Below are 14,614 nucleotides of genomic sequence, written 5' to 3' on the forward strand. Positions count from 1 at the left end.
CAATAAATTTTGCAGGAAAATGACAGGACAAAAGAAAGTGGTTTTCTGGCTTCCAAGGATGGCAAAGTTGTGGGAAAGTAACTATATAGAAAGAAACTAATGGAGTCAGGTTTATTTGTAGATTCCTCTGGTGCCATCTCCTGTAAAACAGAATTTACATCCTGCCTTTAGGCAGAAAAGGAGGAAGGCAGAGGGAGCTTTTCTTCTGATTTTGCTGCTTATTAATTGCTTTCGGCTCAAAATAAGTTTTTGTCAAAGAAGTATATTTCGGGGTGACATATTCTGGTTTCCTGCAGCTCCTACATGTCACAGCCTGGAAACGTCAGGAGTTAAGGCCCCAGGAACAACCCTCCAGGGTAGGATGGGAGTTAGTGACCGAGTACCTGTGCTTCATCACCCCAGTGGGTCATTCTGAGGAGTGCTGGACATAGTCCTTCAGAGGATCCCCTATGGGACCGGGCCCATGTTGCCCACAGGGTCCTGCCCATGTGTGCATCCTCTATTGCTGTCCTTTCCTCCCTGGGTTCCTTCCCCGCTCCCTCGCAGCACTTTCCAGATAAATCACGTGGATAAAAACCCTTGCTTTAGTGCCACCTTCTGTGAACTACCCAAACGAGGACAATCTCAGATGCACCCACATTCTGTGTCACTCAGAGCCCAGCCAAATGCTCCTTCGTCTGCCTTAGCATTATGCTAACCGAGAACTCTCTTCATGGTCATCGTACAATTTACAACAGTGGAAAATTTCGTGCCTTTAAGGCTTAAACTGTTAGAAAGTTCTTTCATATGCTCTTCCATTTTTTTTAGCGTTAGCCTTCATAGAAAACCTACTAGATGAACAAGTCAGATCTAGTTTGGTCCATTTTATAGATAAAGTGAAATGGTCCCAGATGGGTTAGTTATATTACTCAGAGTTCCAAAGAGAAATAATGATTATTTTGTACGTTTCCTGTTGAATCCCATTACATACAGATTCTCTGCTAAATACTCCTAGACTGCTCCATATTTCACAGTCTGGAACCAAAAAGAGCTACGATTGATGGATAATTGGAGAAAAGGTAATAATTGGTTCATTAAAAATAAGATGCTTAAAATCCTCCGTACTATTAAGTTTTAATGTTTTCCCATGAATTCACTGAATTAGTAACACAGTTTAAATAACAGTGAGTTTAACCTTATCTGCAACAAGGGATGAATAAAATATGAAAAATGAAAGGTCAGTTCTAAAAGGCAACTGTCTCACCCTTTTTCTGTACATATTTTTTCTGTCTGACAAAATGTTCTGTTACAGCTAATTGGTCAGCATAAGCAAATCTACAAAAGGAACTTCATGCTGTGTGGAAGATTTTGAACTGATGGCACAAGACGGAGTTGTTTTGGGCAAAAGTCTGAGATTTCAATCTCAATCAAACCACGTAGGAGGCATTTACACATATAAATAACTACACAAGCATATTTCTCATGCACAGACCTCACTAATGTATCTCTTCTCTCAAGGCTCTTCCACAGACTCTGCAGCCCTGTGATCCTTTTTCCTTCTGTCTTCAATCTTAAAGAGGCCATCATTCTGCTCTCCCTTATTCAGACCCTAACCTCTTATCCTCAACTACCAACTGGGAGTTTTTATTCAGATGTCCTAGAATGGCTTCGAACCCAATGTCTTTACAAGCCAACTTTTTGGTTCCTTTCCAGCATCACTGTTTATATCCATACCCGCGTTTACCTTAGAAACCTTGCATCTGGGCTCATTCTTCTTCACTGTTCTCCATTCCCGAAGACTAATTCTTATCATTTTTCCATTTAAAATGGGATCCCATGGCCACAAAGTCACGTGAAGACACCTTCCTGAGTGTTCCACCAGCCCATCCCCTCTCTCTCTGCTGGCACCACGGCTCTCAGTGCCAGTGGGGTATTCCTCAGGACCAAATCCCCCCATGGCTCTCTTTACCAAGTGTAATTTCCTCTGTCGGATTCCCACGATGCTTTCTAATATCTTCCCACTTGGGTCCAAATCTATTCTTTGTTATTCTGCTGTGTGTACTTTCTATTTTGGTCAGTGTCTAAAATCTGAGAGATCACTGCTCTTTCAAGTCACAATTTGTTTGTCACTGGTTTATAGGTGCACAAAATAGATGTTCTCTGAAGACAGGGTTTAGCTCTAGTCTCTGTTCATGAACGTGCCTGGTACAGTGTTAAGCACAGTAGAAGTTCAACAGTTGTTCACTGACTTATTATATTCAATAGATTGGTGTGCCTGCGTGGCTCAGTGAGTTAAACATCCAACTCTTCCATTTGGCTTAGGTTATGACCTCACTGTCGTGAGATCCAGCCCTGCGTCATGCTCTGCACTGGGTTTGGAGCCTGCCTAAGATTCTCTCTCTCTCTCTCTCTCTCTCTCTCTGTTTCTCTCTCCCTCCCTCCCTCTGTTCCCCTCCCCACTCATGTTCTCTCTCTCTTAAAATCAATCAATCAATCAATTAAATAAAAGCTAGATCATCATTTTTGAGAATAACACATGCCTCAAGGCACATAGGCTAAGAGGGATCCTTGTAGCTCACTCCCCAGGCAGAAATACATTGCCCAAGCCAAAGGTATGGCAACCATAGGGCACAAAGTCCAGCCTGGTCTGGGTTGACACAAGATCCAGTCTTTGCTCACACCTGAGTTGTCTTCATCAGATGTTGCTAGTAGGACCTTGAAGAAGAGAGGGAAACTCACTGTTTTCTCTAGGGAATGGAGTATTCCTTGAATTTGACCACTTAGAAGCAAAATCTCAACACTAGGGGTGAGTTTGATTTCCAAGTCAGTCATTCCCGACCCTGGCTATTCATCATAGTCACGGAGTTGCTTTCAAAAATACTGATGCCTGGGCCCAAACTACCACAGATAATGATTTGTAGCTGAGGAGTGGGGCTCAGCCATGTGCATTAAAAAAAAAAAAATCTCCCCAGGGAATTCTTATGAATATCCAGGGTTGGAAACCATTATTTTAGATGTAATAATATGGGGTATATGTACGTTTCACTTCCTTTCTGTCTTAGGAATCTATGATTTGGCTGAATAATCAAGTACTATGTCAAAGAAGGTACTTCTGAGTTAGAAAAACATGACTTGGTGGATGGAGAAAGAATATGTTCTGTGGCCCATGTCATTAATTTTGATCCTCTGACATAGCAGACCATAATACAGCTATATATTTAAGCTACTCTCCTTCTAAAAGTTAAAGGAAATAGACCTGCTGGCTGACATTGACCTTATGGATTCTGAATGGTCACAGTTTGCAAAACCTATTGCCTCCCATCTCAGAGTCAAGAAGTATTTTTAAATCCAATTAGGAACAACTTCTTCAATCTCTTCAAGTAGCTTCAAATAGGAAATTTGTCAACAAGGGCAAATTGAAAGGAGTCCACTTAAAGGAAATTGACATATTTATAATGAGGGAGGGAGAAATCATCACTTTCGGAAAATAGCGAACTCCATAGTTTGCCTACATAATTCCTGGAAGCTTTGTTCCTTCCACCTGTGTTCCCTTCCATTTTCCTATTCAGATACTACGTTTGAGTGGCCTGTACAATGTCAGATCACATCACTAGTCCACTCACTCACACAAAATTACGCGGAAATATTTGGATCCTCCACTGACAGCCTTTATGCATTCTGCCACTACCTTTAGTGTGTTTCCAATTTAAAGCATCACCAAAGGAGAAGTTTTCGTTTTGAAATAGGTGTGATCATTCTTAGAAATAGGAGAAGGTGTTTGTTTTGGAACTTAATGGACTCCATGGCCGGACTTGAAAGTAGACAGCCAGTGACACTCTTGGGAGTGTCTTTTATAGACCACTCTTACCCAATCAATGGAACTTTAGAGCCTTGGTGTCTGTTGATTTAAGGTAGCGTCGTAGGAGGGAAAAGATGTATTTGCTACTTCAAAATAAAGCCCCGTGGATCTGAAACTCGGCAGAAGATATTTATTCCTTTGGATTAATTTCTTGCTAAATGTTAGACAGTTAACTTATTCACGGTCATTTACACCATAGCGTGAGCTGGTTCATTAGCCACTTTCTGCTGTGACTGCCGGCTGATGTTTTCATTTGGATCAGGGAGAATAAGACGGATAGTCTCATTTCTGGGATAGAGCAAATTGATGTGAAGACCACTGGCCCCTCAAGGACAGGGCAAGAATTCCACTGTTGGAATTAAAGGTGTCTGTCTGAGCAGTGACGTGTGGGGAAGCCTGGGGTCAAGGAAATTCTTCCTCCAACAGCTCTAAGACATGACCTGAGACACAAATGCATACACTTAGCTTCTAACTTTCTTCTTTTTTTAAATTTTATTTATTTTGAAAGAGAGAGTGGTGGGGGGTGGGAAGGGCAGAGAGAGGAGAGAGAGAATCCCAAGCAAGCTTCATGCTGTCAGCACAGAGCTCGATGTGGGGCTCAATCCCACTAACTGTGAGATCATGACCTGAGCAGAACCAAGAGTGGGACACTCAACTGACTGAGCCACCCAGGCACCTGCCCCTGATTTTCTCTACCCCACCTAGTCACCAAGTGGAAAAAGAAAATTTGTGAAATCCCAGAAACCACGCCTGGATTTGGGGGGTTCTCTGGGTGACTTTTGAACGTCTTTTTGCCCCCATGCTTGATTTTCCTTTTAACTAGTTCTCAGCTGCATAATAGTAGTGGAATGGGGAGAGCAACATGTAGAGTGGTTTGTCGTCAGCCTGACCCCTACCTTGGATAGTCCTAGGTAGTAAAACAGGTTTAGACAATAAACTCTTCTGACCGGGGGCTTCCTGAAGTTCTGAGTACCTAGAAGTCAGCTGGAAGAATCTGGGAACCTGGAAGGAGATGATGGACAAGTTCAGAAAAGAGAAGTGGGAACACCGTCTGAAGAATTCTCTTTCGCCGTGGTGCCATCAAATTCCCTGTTGTCCAAGGTGATCCCTTGCGGGGGGTCGGGGGGGGGGGCATCTTAGACTCTTTCTTTGCCTAGTCAGTCAACAAGCACGGTCCAGGCTCCGTGTATATCTTGTCAGTGGCTTCTCTCCTCCCCGGCCCCACAGCATTTCTCCCTCGGACCTTCACTACCTCTCACCTGGGCTGTGGTTGTTTCCTTCTCCCAGCCACCAGTCTCAGCCCCCATAAATCCACAGCCCTCAATATCACCAGAAAGGTGTTCCAAAAGGGTAACTTTGCTTCCCTAAAACCATTAAGAGATGTTCCGATCACCCCAAGATGGCTCCCCTACTTGTGGGACCTTTGCCACTGACAGCTCTCAGGATGCTTTTAGAAACTCATGGTGACAGCATTACCTGATATCAAATTCCACAGCACCAAGCGCATTCCCTTCCCAGCTTCCTCTCCATCTTTCTAAGTGAAAAGTCTGCCATATGTGCTTGATGGTTTTCACACTCCTCGAAAACCTACTGATTTCCCTTTTTAGCCAAGAGACAGTAGGCTCAGAGCCTCTGCAGGCAAAAGTATCTAGCAAGCGTTTATGAAAGTAATTTGTTTTTACTTCACTTGTTTCACCATTATGTTTACAGCGAAAGATATGGATTATTATTTACAATAGTAACAGAGTTTTCTTAGATGGCGGGTTCAGTTAAGTTAAAAAGAACGGGTTGGGGCACCTGGGTGGCTCAGTCGGTTGAGCGTCCAGCTCCACTCAGGTCACGATGTTGCGGTCCGTGAGTTCGAGCCCCGAGTCGGGCTCTGTGCTGAAGGCTCGGAGCCTGGAACCTGCTTCGGATTCTGTGTGTGTGTGTGTGTGTCTCTCTCTCTGCCCCTCCCCCGCTCATGCTCTCTCTCTCTCTCTCTCTCTCTCTCTGTCAAAAATAAATAAACATTTTTTAAAAATTAAAAATAAACTGGGGCGCCTGGATGGCGCAGTCGGTTAAGCGTCCGACTTCAGCCAGGTCACGATCTCGCGGTCCGTGAGTTCGAGCCCCGCGTCAGGCTTTGGGCTGATGGCTCAGAGCCTGGAGCCTGTTTCCGATTCTGTCTCCCTCTCTCTCTGCCCCTCCCCCGTTCATGCTCTGTCTCTCTCTGTCCCAAAAATAAAAAATAAACGTTGAAAAAAAAATTTTTTTTTTAAAATTAAAAATAAAATAAAATAAATACAAAGAACGGGTAAATTAAGGAAAACATTAAGAGGTTAAGTGAGAGGTATTGCCTTATTTAGATCTGGCAAAAATTGTGCAGGTGACACTGGCTGAAGTTTGGAAAACACTGACCCCACGGGACCTAATCCCTGCTGCTTAACGTGCTGCTCAAGGCCACCGCTGTCTGTTCCCATCTCACTTTCCAGTTGCCCTGAGTACCAGCATGTCCTGGCCTCGCTGTCATCCTGTGGGCTTCGTGGAGTCCTGCCCTCCTGCCAGTCGCTGGGCCCTGGCTGGAATGAATGCCCCGGCCACCTTTCCTTACCTGGCAATGACTCCCACTGTTTCTGAGTCTCAGCTCAGTGTTCTGCCCCTCTAAGTCGTTCTCCTCTCCTGCTCTCTGCCCACTCCTGTCCACGGGGATGGCTGGCCTTTCTGGGTTCATTTATTCATCATCTGTTGTAGGGCAGACCCTCTACCCTTGCCCGGCTGCCAGGAGACATGCAGTCCAGTGGGGCTGAGACCCCCCTCCCCCCGCCGTAAAGGGAGGAGGCGATTGCGACGTAGTGCAGTAATTACAATGTTTGCAGTAGCTAATATTCACTGAGTGCTTTTTATGGGCCGGACGTTCCACTTACATATAGTATCCTCAGTATCGTTCGCCATAATAGTATGACAAAGGAAATATTATTAATATCACCCTTCTACAGATGAGAAAGCTGAGGCGTTAAGAGATTGAATAACTTTCTCAAGACTACAGAACCACAAACAGAGAGTAACTAGCCATGCCGGGGGGCAGTGGCGAGGGATACAGTTTGGCTCTGTGCTCTTGTTCCAGACACATCTAAACCTAAATGCACCTGGTTTGTCACCATGTCTAACATTTGGACACAGAGGGACGTGAAGGTGATGAGAGGCCTTGTCTAAAGCAGGGCCAAAACTCTTCTTTCTTCTGCCTGGTCCCTGGGAGGAAGCCTCTATTGTACTTGCGGGGGACCTAACAGGGCAGGGCACAAAGTAGTGTCCAAGGGGATACCTTAGGGGTCCTGATGTTAGAAGCACATTACATTTCCCTCAGATTCTTTAACGACTCTGTTAACTCTCCTGCAGTCCCAAAGCTCAAGGCTTTAAAATAGCAGTGTGTTGGGACCCCCGGGTGGCTCAGTCGGTTGAGCATCGATTTCAGCTCAGGTCATGATCTCACAGCTTGTGGGTTTGAGCCCCACCTCGAGCTCCGTGCTGACAGCTCAGAGCCTGGAGCCTGCTTCAGATTTTGTGTCTCCCTCTCTCTCTGTCCCTCCTCCACTTGCACTCTGTCTCTCAAAAATAAATAAACATTAAAATTTTTTTTAAATTTAAAATAGCAGTGTGTTTTCATGCACATTATTTCACTTCTGCTCACATCTACCCTGTGAGGTACACTTTCTTAGCCCTATTTTACAGTTAAGAAAATGGAGGTTTGAGCAAGTTGAGCACTTTGTCCAAGGTCACAGAACAGCTTAGTGCTAAGAGCTGGGGTATGAATCTGAACTGTTGGTTACAACTTTATTGGTTTTTTTTTTTTGGTGATACCATATCTACTCTCGTAGTGAATAGTCAGAATTTTGTTGTTTTGGATTCACAGTACCTCTGAAAATGACATGCTAGCTTCCTGGGGATGATTTCTAGTCAAGGATCATTTGGGAGAGAATAGGATCATTAAAAACAAATCCGAGGCTCGTTATCTTCGTGAACCACAATTTGGAAAAACATGGGCTCTTTGTGGAATGGTTGTATCCAAACTGGCGTCTCTGCAATCGTTAGTATTGCCCACAGGAGCCAGAAGAGGTTACTTCCTGGCATAGCCCTCTGCTTCATGATCCATCAGGCTAGGGTCTAAGGTTCAGCTCCTTACAGGTTTCTCTTCTGCTTCTCCATTCACATCATCAAGTCCAATCCAGACAGCTGGGTCCCTTGCAGTGTCTAGAGGTCGTGCCACTGTCTTCAGACAGTGATGCAGAAACTGGGCATCAACCACGGGCAGGAGGCTGCTGGGACAGAATGCTGCCTCCCTGTGGTGCCTGGTAGGACACAGGAGACAGCGTCTCCCTCCATTTCCCCTGCCCACAACCTCACTCTAAAGAAGAGCTTGAGATTTTATTAGGTTGAGGGAACAAATGACCCTCTTTGAACTTGACCCTAGCCCGCTTTGTGTGCACCACATGCCCAAGTGTCAGCCACACTGGGTTCCTCCCCGTATCCCTGGGAAGTTCGTAACCCTCATGCCATCATAACCTTCACATTTCTTGGCTTAGAATGACCTACTCCATCTTTCTCACATGTGCAACCCCACCCACGTCTGATACTCAAACCAAACGGTCTCTGGGGAAATCCTCACTATGTCCGCCTCTACTCTTCTCTGAAATTCTAGAATTCCTTAGTTCTGACACCACATATCCCAGAGGTTACAAGCACTTGCTTTAGCGTCAGACAGATCTAGGCTCACAACCCAGTTCTTCCAATTACTGATAATAATATTGGGGAAGTTATTGACTGCTCTGCATCTGTCTTTACTCACTCTAAAACGGGAATGGTAGTATCTGCTTCCTCAGGAGGCTGGTTTGAAGCTAAACACGGAATGTTACATATATAACATGGTACCGCAATGTAGACACAATACCATAACAATTAGTTTTACTTCTCATGCTACCAATAAGGGTTCCCACTCCATACTTCATAGAGCAGGTACTAGGATACAAGCCATACATTGATTGCAGCCTTCGTTTCCCCAGTGGGTCCCGTCTCTGGGCCAACGAAAGTGAGAGAGTGGGGAAGGGGAGAAGCAATGAGGACACAGAAATTGAAAGCAGCACAGGTTTTTTATTTGCCATTGTCCACCCGGCAGGAGGCTGCCGGAGACACAACCAAGCACTTGGGCCCCTCCTTCTTGCAGTCAGTTAAGCCAGAACCGGGGGGGGGGGGGGGGGGGGCGGGGGGGCACGGGGGGCGGGGAGAGATCAGGACAACAGATTCCACCTCAAGGCCTCTGATCCTGTGAAGATCTGAGATGCCTGGCTCTTGCCTCTGCTTCCTGCCAAAAAGTTTGCAACTCTGGCTTTTTCCAGTGGATAGCCATAAAGACTCCTCACCTCGTCTTTAGGAATGCTCTCAAAACCAGCATCTTGGCCTTTCCCTTTCCCTTTGATTCCCATGACCCAGCAGTATCACTGGGAAGCATTCTAGTGGAAAAGTTTACTACTGCCTCTCTCTGTACATAGAAAGAAGTAGTGCCTACATAGAACTTGGTACTTATTTGGGCTTGGTACTCTTTTGAACACCTTGCGGACATTAACTCATCTATTTAATTCTCATGATGATCGTAGGGAGTAATCTCTAATATCATCCCTGTTTTTACGGGTAAGGAAACTGAGGCACCAAGAGAGTCACTTACCTAAGGTTCCACAACTAGCAAGTGGCAGGAGTGGGATCCAGACCAAAGCCCAATATTGTCACCTCTAAGCCACACCCCCTTAACGGACAGACAGATGGAAAATCAGTTATACAAGTCAGTTGTGCATTGTATGCAGATTACATTATATGCATCCAAAGGATGATGTTAGCTCTTTGAGACTCAGCAGCAGTGACACTTCCCCTTAGAAACTTCTCCATCCTCTCTCCCAAATGGAATGAGGTGCCTCCTTTCTCCTTTCTTTCCTGATTATTCTGGATCCACCTGAATCCTGACCCTCCAGGAGACTGTAGGCTCTGGAGAACAGACGCCTTATTTTACTTATCTTTGCCACCCCGGTGTCTGTCTGACCCAGCAGTATTTGGTCAGTGAATGAATAAGTGATTGAGGATACGTCTGTCTCCTAAATCTGTGAGAATCAATCGATAACATTCTACTTCTGGAAAGCAGGGCCTGTACTCCATATATTTTAATATTCCCCCAAATGCTTACATCTCATAACAAAGGCTATCTACATGCTAGTTGAAAGAGTGAATGAATAACCAACTCTTTTCTAGAACCCCCCCCGACAAAGTCTGCCCCTTCCTCTGCTCTCACTCTCTCTTGCCCGATGGTTTAGCCCCCACAGGCTTAATTTGTGTAGCTTATTCATGTTTAAAACTGAAGGTGACACTCTACTATCTTAGAAACACTCTCCACTCCAACTGCTATTTTTGAAAGGGGCAAGTTCAGTTGTGGTTGCAGCTCTATGCAAGGAGCGGCGGGAGTTGATCATCTGTTGGTGCTGTGGACTATAGCCAACATTTATGGCTCATTTCTCCCTTTCTCTCCCCATCAGCTTTTCTTAGTTTCTGAGCTAGATTATGTCCTGCCATGTTGTGAGAAAAACAGCAGTAAATCTGATGGGGACTCTGTGTCCGGGAAGACTGGAAAAGTAAGCCCCTCCCCCTTCCCCCACCCCCTTTCTTTCTGTTTCTTATTAAACAACAAGGAGTGTGTGCGTGTCCTGAGAAGGGTTAACTACCCTCAGCGTATCATGTCCAATGTTTTGAAGGCACTGATGAAAGATGAAAAAATAATGATTTATTTATGCAGTCCTTCTCCCAACCTTTTTCCTGGTCTCTATATTAAGGAGAAGATGCCTAGAAAGACCTCCCCCTACATCCTCCATGCTGAAGTGTAGGTGGTAGGGAGACCATGAGCCAAGGGGGCTGTGGAGTCCTTTGCGAGCGATAACTCGAAACTCTGCTAGACAGTTATGTCCAGCCTCCAAGGTGGCCCATATTAGTCCCTGTCTCCTGGAAGATACACGCTTGTATCGTGCCCTCGACATTCTCCTAGGGTTGGGCTCTGTGACCAGTTGCATTTTATGAGAAAAATAATGACATGTCACTTCTGAGATTAGGTTAGATACCTCCTAGGACATGTATCTGGCTATCGTTCCCTCTCGGTCATTCACTCTGGGGATGCCAGCTGTCATATTGTAAGCAGCCCTGTGTGCAGGCCTACGTGGTGAGGAACTGATGCTTCTTGAGGACATCCATGGGAACAAGTTGGGATCTTCTAATCCAACAAAGCCCTGGGATGACTGCGGCCCCAAGCAACGTCTTGACTGCAGCATTAAGACAGACCTCAACCAGAACCACTCATCTTGAGATGCTCCCTGAGTCTTGACACTCAGACACCGAGTGAGATCATCAGTGTTTGTTATTTTAAATTGCTAAGGTTTGGGGTAATTTGTTGGGCAGAAATAATTAATTGGTATAGCTTTACAGTTAGATCAGGGAATTGAAATCAAACCACCCGGGATTGGCTTTGCCACTTTCTAGCTGGGTGACCTCTGTGGGTTCCTACCCTTCTGAGCCCCCGGTTTCTCATGTAAAAATGTCAACTTCATTTCATGATTCCTGCCTCATAGAGATGGGATTAAATGGCAAAAAATAAAAGCGGTTGGAGAAAACATATTTACCAATGAGGATCCAATGAGCAGTACAGATAAGATGGATGGGGGGGGGGGGTAAAAATGTTGGCTGTCTGGTGGTCCAGAAGGGGCCCATGGCCTGTCTCATTTGCACATTTCATTAAGTTTTATTTTAATTCCAGTACAATTAGCATACAGTGTTCTATTAGTTTCAGGTGCACAATAGGTAATTCAACAATTCTATACATTATTCAGTGCTCACCGTGGGAAGTGTGCTTCTAATCCCTATCACCTATTTCACCCATCTCCCTCTGCTGACCATGAGTTTTTTTTCTCTATAGTTAAGAGCCTATTTCTTGGCTTCTCTCCCCCCGCCCCACACTTTTCTTTACTCGTTTGTTTTGTTTCTTAAAGTCCACATATGAGTGATATCGTATGAATCTGTTCCTTCTCTGCCTGACTTATTCCACTAAACATCTTACTCTCTAGCCCCACCCATGTGGTTGCCAATTGGCATATTAATATAAATCCCCACAGAGAGATTTTTGGCTTGCCGGAGGACCTGGAAATATCTGGCGTGATGGTTTGTACCTTGGTGGGATGTCCCTCGTAGGTAGACTCAAACAGCATCTTTTCCCCTTGGAAGACGTTGCATTATAGATTTTTAAGACTTCCTATTTCCCTGCTACCTCAACAGATCCACAAACAAACAGGCAGGAAGCATTTGACCCACGTGACCAGGTGCACCAGCGTGGTAAGGCTAGTCCCTGCCAAAGCTCCCCCTTTGGCCCTCTCCTGGTTGTGACCAGTGACCACACCAGTGAAATTCCTCACCTCTCTTGCTTGTTGTGCACCACACCCTGACCTCCAGTAAAGGCACTTGCCCAGAGGTCCTCGCTGTCTCTCGGCTCCCCACCTGCTCGGCGGAGCCTGTTCCCTGCGCCCTCCTCCCGTGTGGCCCCTGCGTGGCCCGCCTCGCCTCTCTCTTCTAGGACTCGTGAGCGTAACAGATCTCTTTCGCTCTCGTATGCCTCTCTGGTGTTATTTTGTGTCTGCACCCGACTGATCATCAAACCCTATGTTAAGCAACATAATCATTCTTTACAATAAGATGGTGTATCTTCAAGGAAATGCCTATTAGAGATGAAGAAACGGTTTCCCGTTTTACAGGTAGAAATACTGAAACTCAGAGCATTGACCCCCTTTGCCACGGGCCCCTGGCTAGACATGCTTGGGATTGGAAACATGTCTTGCTCTCTACCTCCGAGTCTCTCACCTCATCTCCGAGCGGCAAGAACACATCCCAGGGCAGCTGAGACACATCCAATCCCTTCGTGTTCCTCTACTGGAAGGAATGGGACTATGGAGCTGAGCGTGGCACTTGAAGTCCGATACATGTTAAGTAAAATTCAGGCCAGACGTGTTGCCTGGGAATTCTGCCCAGTGCTCGGCTTCTTGCTCTCCATGTGCAAGGCAGTGTATGCAGAGCTCTAGCCGTGACGAACACCCTAAGTCTAACTGACCCTCAGGCGGTCCAGATGCAGTCTTTGGCCAACATGGGGCCAGCTCCATCATTCCGGGCTCGCTACTGACCTCCTGATGCCTCCCTCTGTGCCGTTGGGGACCCTGCGGGCCTCCTCTGTGATGGCAGAGGAGGCTGCTGAGCCCATCCTGGTTCTACAGCACTGGGGACGCTGCTGACTATCTCCTGTCAGAAGCAGCTGCCTAGAAAGCATGGCTTCCCTATGCAGACAGTGCAGTAGCCCCCACTTTTCTCGAAAGTTCGCGTTATACCACTTCGCTTTTAGAAAAGACCAACATAGGGGCGCCTGGGTGGCGCAGTCGGTCGAGCGTCCGACTTCAGCCAGGTCATGATCTCGCAGTCCATGAGTTCGAGCCCCGCGTCAGGCTCTGGGCTGACGGCTCAGAGCCTGGAGCCTGTTTCCGTTTCTGTGTCTCCCTCTCTCTCTGCCCCTCCCCCGTTCATGCTCTGTCTCTCTCTGTCCCAAAAATAAATAAACGTTGAGAAAAAAAAAGAAAGAAAAAAAAAGAAAAGAAAAGACCAACATTAGTACCTGTTTTTTGCCAACAAAAGAAATCTGGAAAGGGTTTTTGGCTTTATGAGAAAAAGGCAGGAAGCGCTAGCAACATTCAGCATTTGTTTGGCAGTGAGCCGCGATGGATGCGGCACGTACCCCAAGCAGCGGCAGTGGCCCCGCCAGTTCCTTCCCCGGGGCACGACAGCACCTTAGCGCCAGGCCACCATAGCTTTGAACTGCGTCTCTGAGCATCTGTGCTTTCTCTCGATTTATCTCGTGCATCCATTAGCAAGATGTGTCCTCAGGTATCAGAAAAGCCTAAGAGGTTATTTGGGGGGAATCTGGAATGCTCACAAACTGTTCCATATAAATTAATGGCAGTTGTTTCGCTTTGTGCCATTTGGGCTTCTGAAAGGGTTCACAGGTCCCTTCTACTTTTGGATGGCAGGAGAAGCCTGGACTGGGCAGGACTTGCCAGCCGGACACTCCCCCTCCGCATGGCGAATGTTCCCGCATGATTACAGCCCTAATGGGAGCTTGAGCGTCTGCAAAATTAGCAGGCTTTGCAGATGATTCTATCGAGCTGCCAGTTCATGGAAACTTTCTGGGCTACTTTCTCAGGTTTCCTGAACTGGGATTCCAGATAAGAGAAACTATGGGATGGCAAGTAGCTTATGTAGATGACGAAAATGATTTCCTCAGCTCCCTGAGGGTCCCTGGTTCGTTCTGAAAATTAAACTGACAAAGATCGATTAGCAAAAAACATATCCATGTCCTTGAATTTTACATGCACACGAGAAACTTCACAAGAGAATGAAGACCCAAAGCAACCAGAGCAGAAAGCTTTTATACTTTTCTAGACAACTGGACAATGAACTTGTGAGGAATTGGCAAGACAGAGGTGTTTGGGCCAGGGGTAGTAAATGGTGAAGAAGTAACCAGAAAGAGAAGAGTGAGTTTCACAAGGTTTGTGCAGATTTCCCAGCCCTTAATTCTCCGTCTCTGATGGTAAGAGTGTCTCCCTCCCTCCAGGTTCAGGTCGGGTACCCTTCACATGGGGGATTTATCTCATGCTTTCAGAGATGAAGGGTGAAGTGTTG

General features: G+C 46.0%; 1 pseudogene; it reads right to left on the reverse strand.

Moving 5' to 3' along the window:
• Positions 1–13,145, reverse strand: part of LOC122491044 — a 91,227-nt pseudogene extending 78,082 nt beyond the window's left edge.
• Between the last annotated feature and the right edge of the window lie 1,469 nt (positions 13,146–14,614).

The sequence above is a fragment of the Prionailurus bengalensis genome, chromosome C2, assembly GCF_016509475.1.
Source record: "Prionailurus bengalensis isolate Pbe53 chromosome C2, Fcat_Pben_1.1_paternal_pri, whole genome shotgun sequence".
NCBI classification, from domain to species: domain Eukaryota; kingdom Metazoa; phylum Chordata; class Mammalia; order Carnivora; family Felidae; genus Prionailurus; species Prionailurus bengalensis.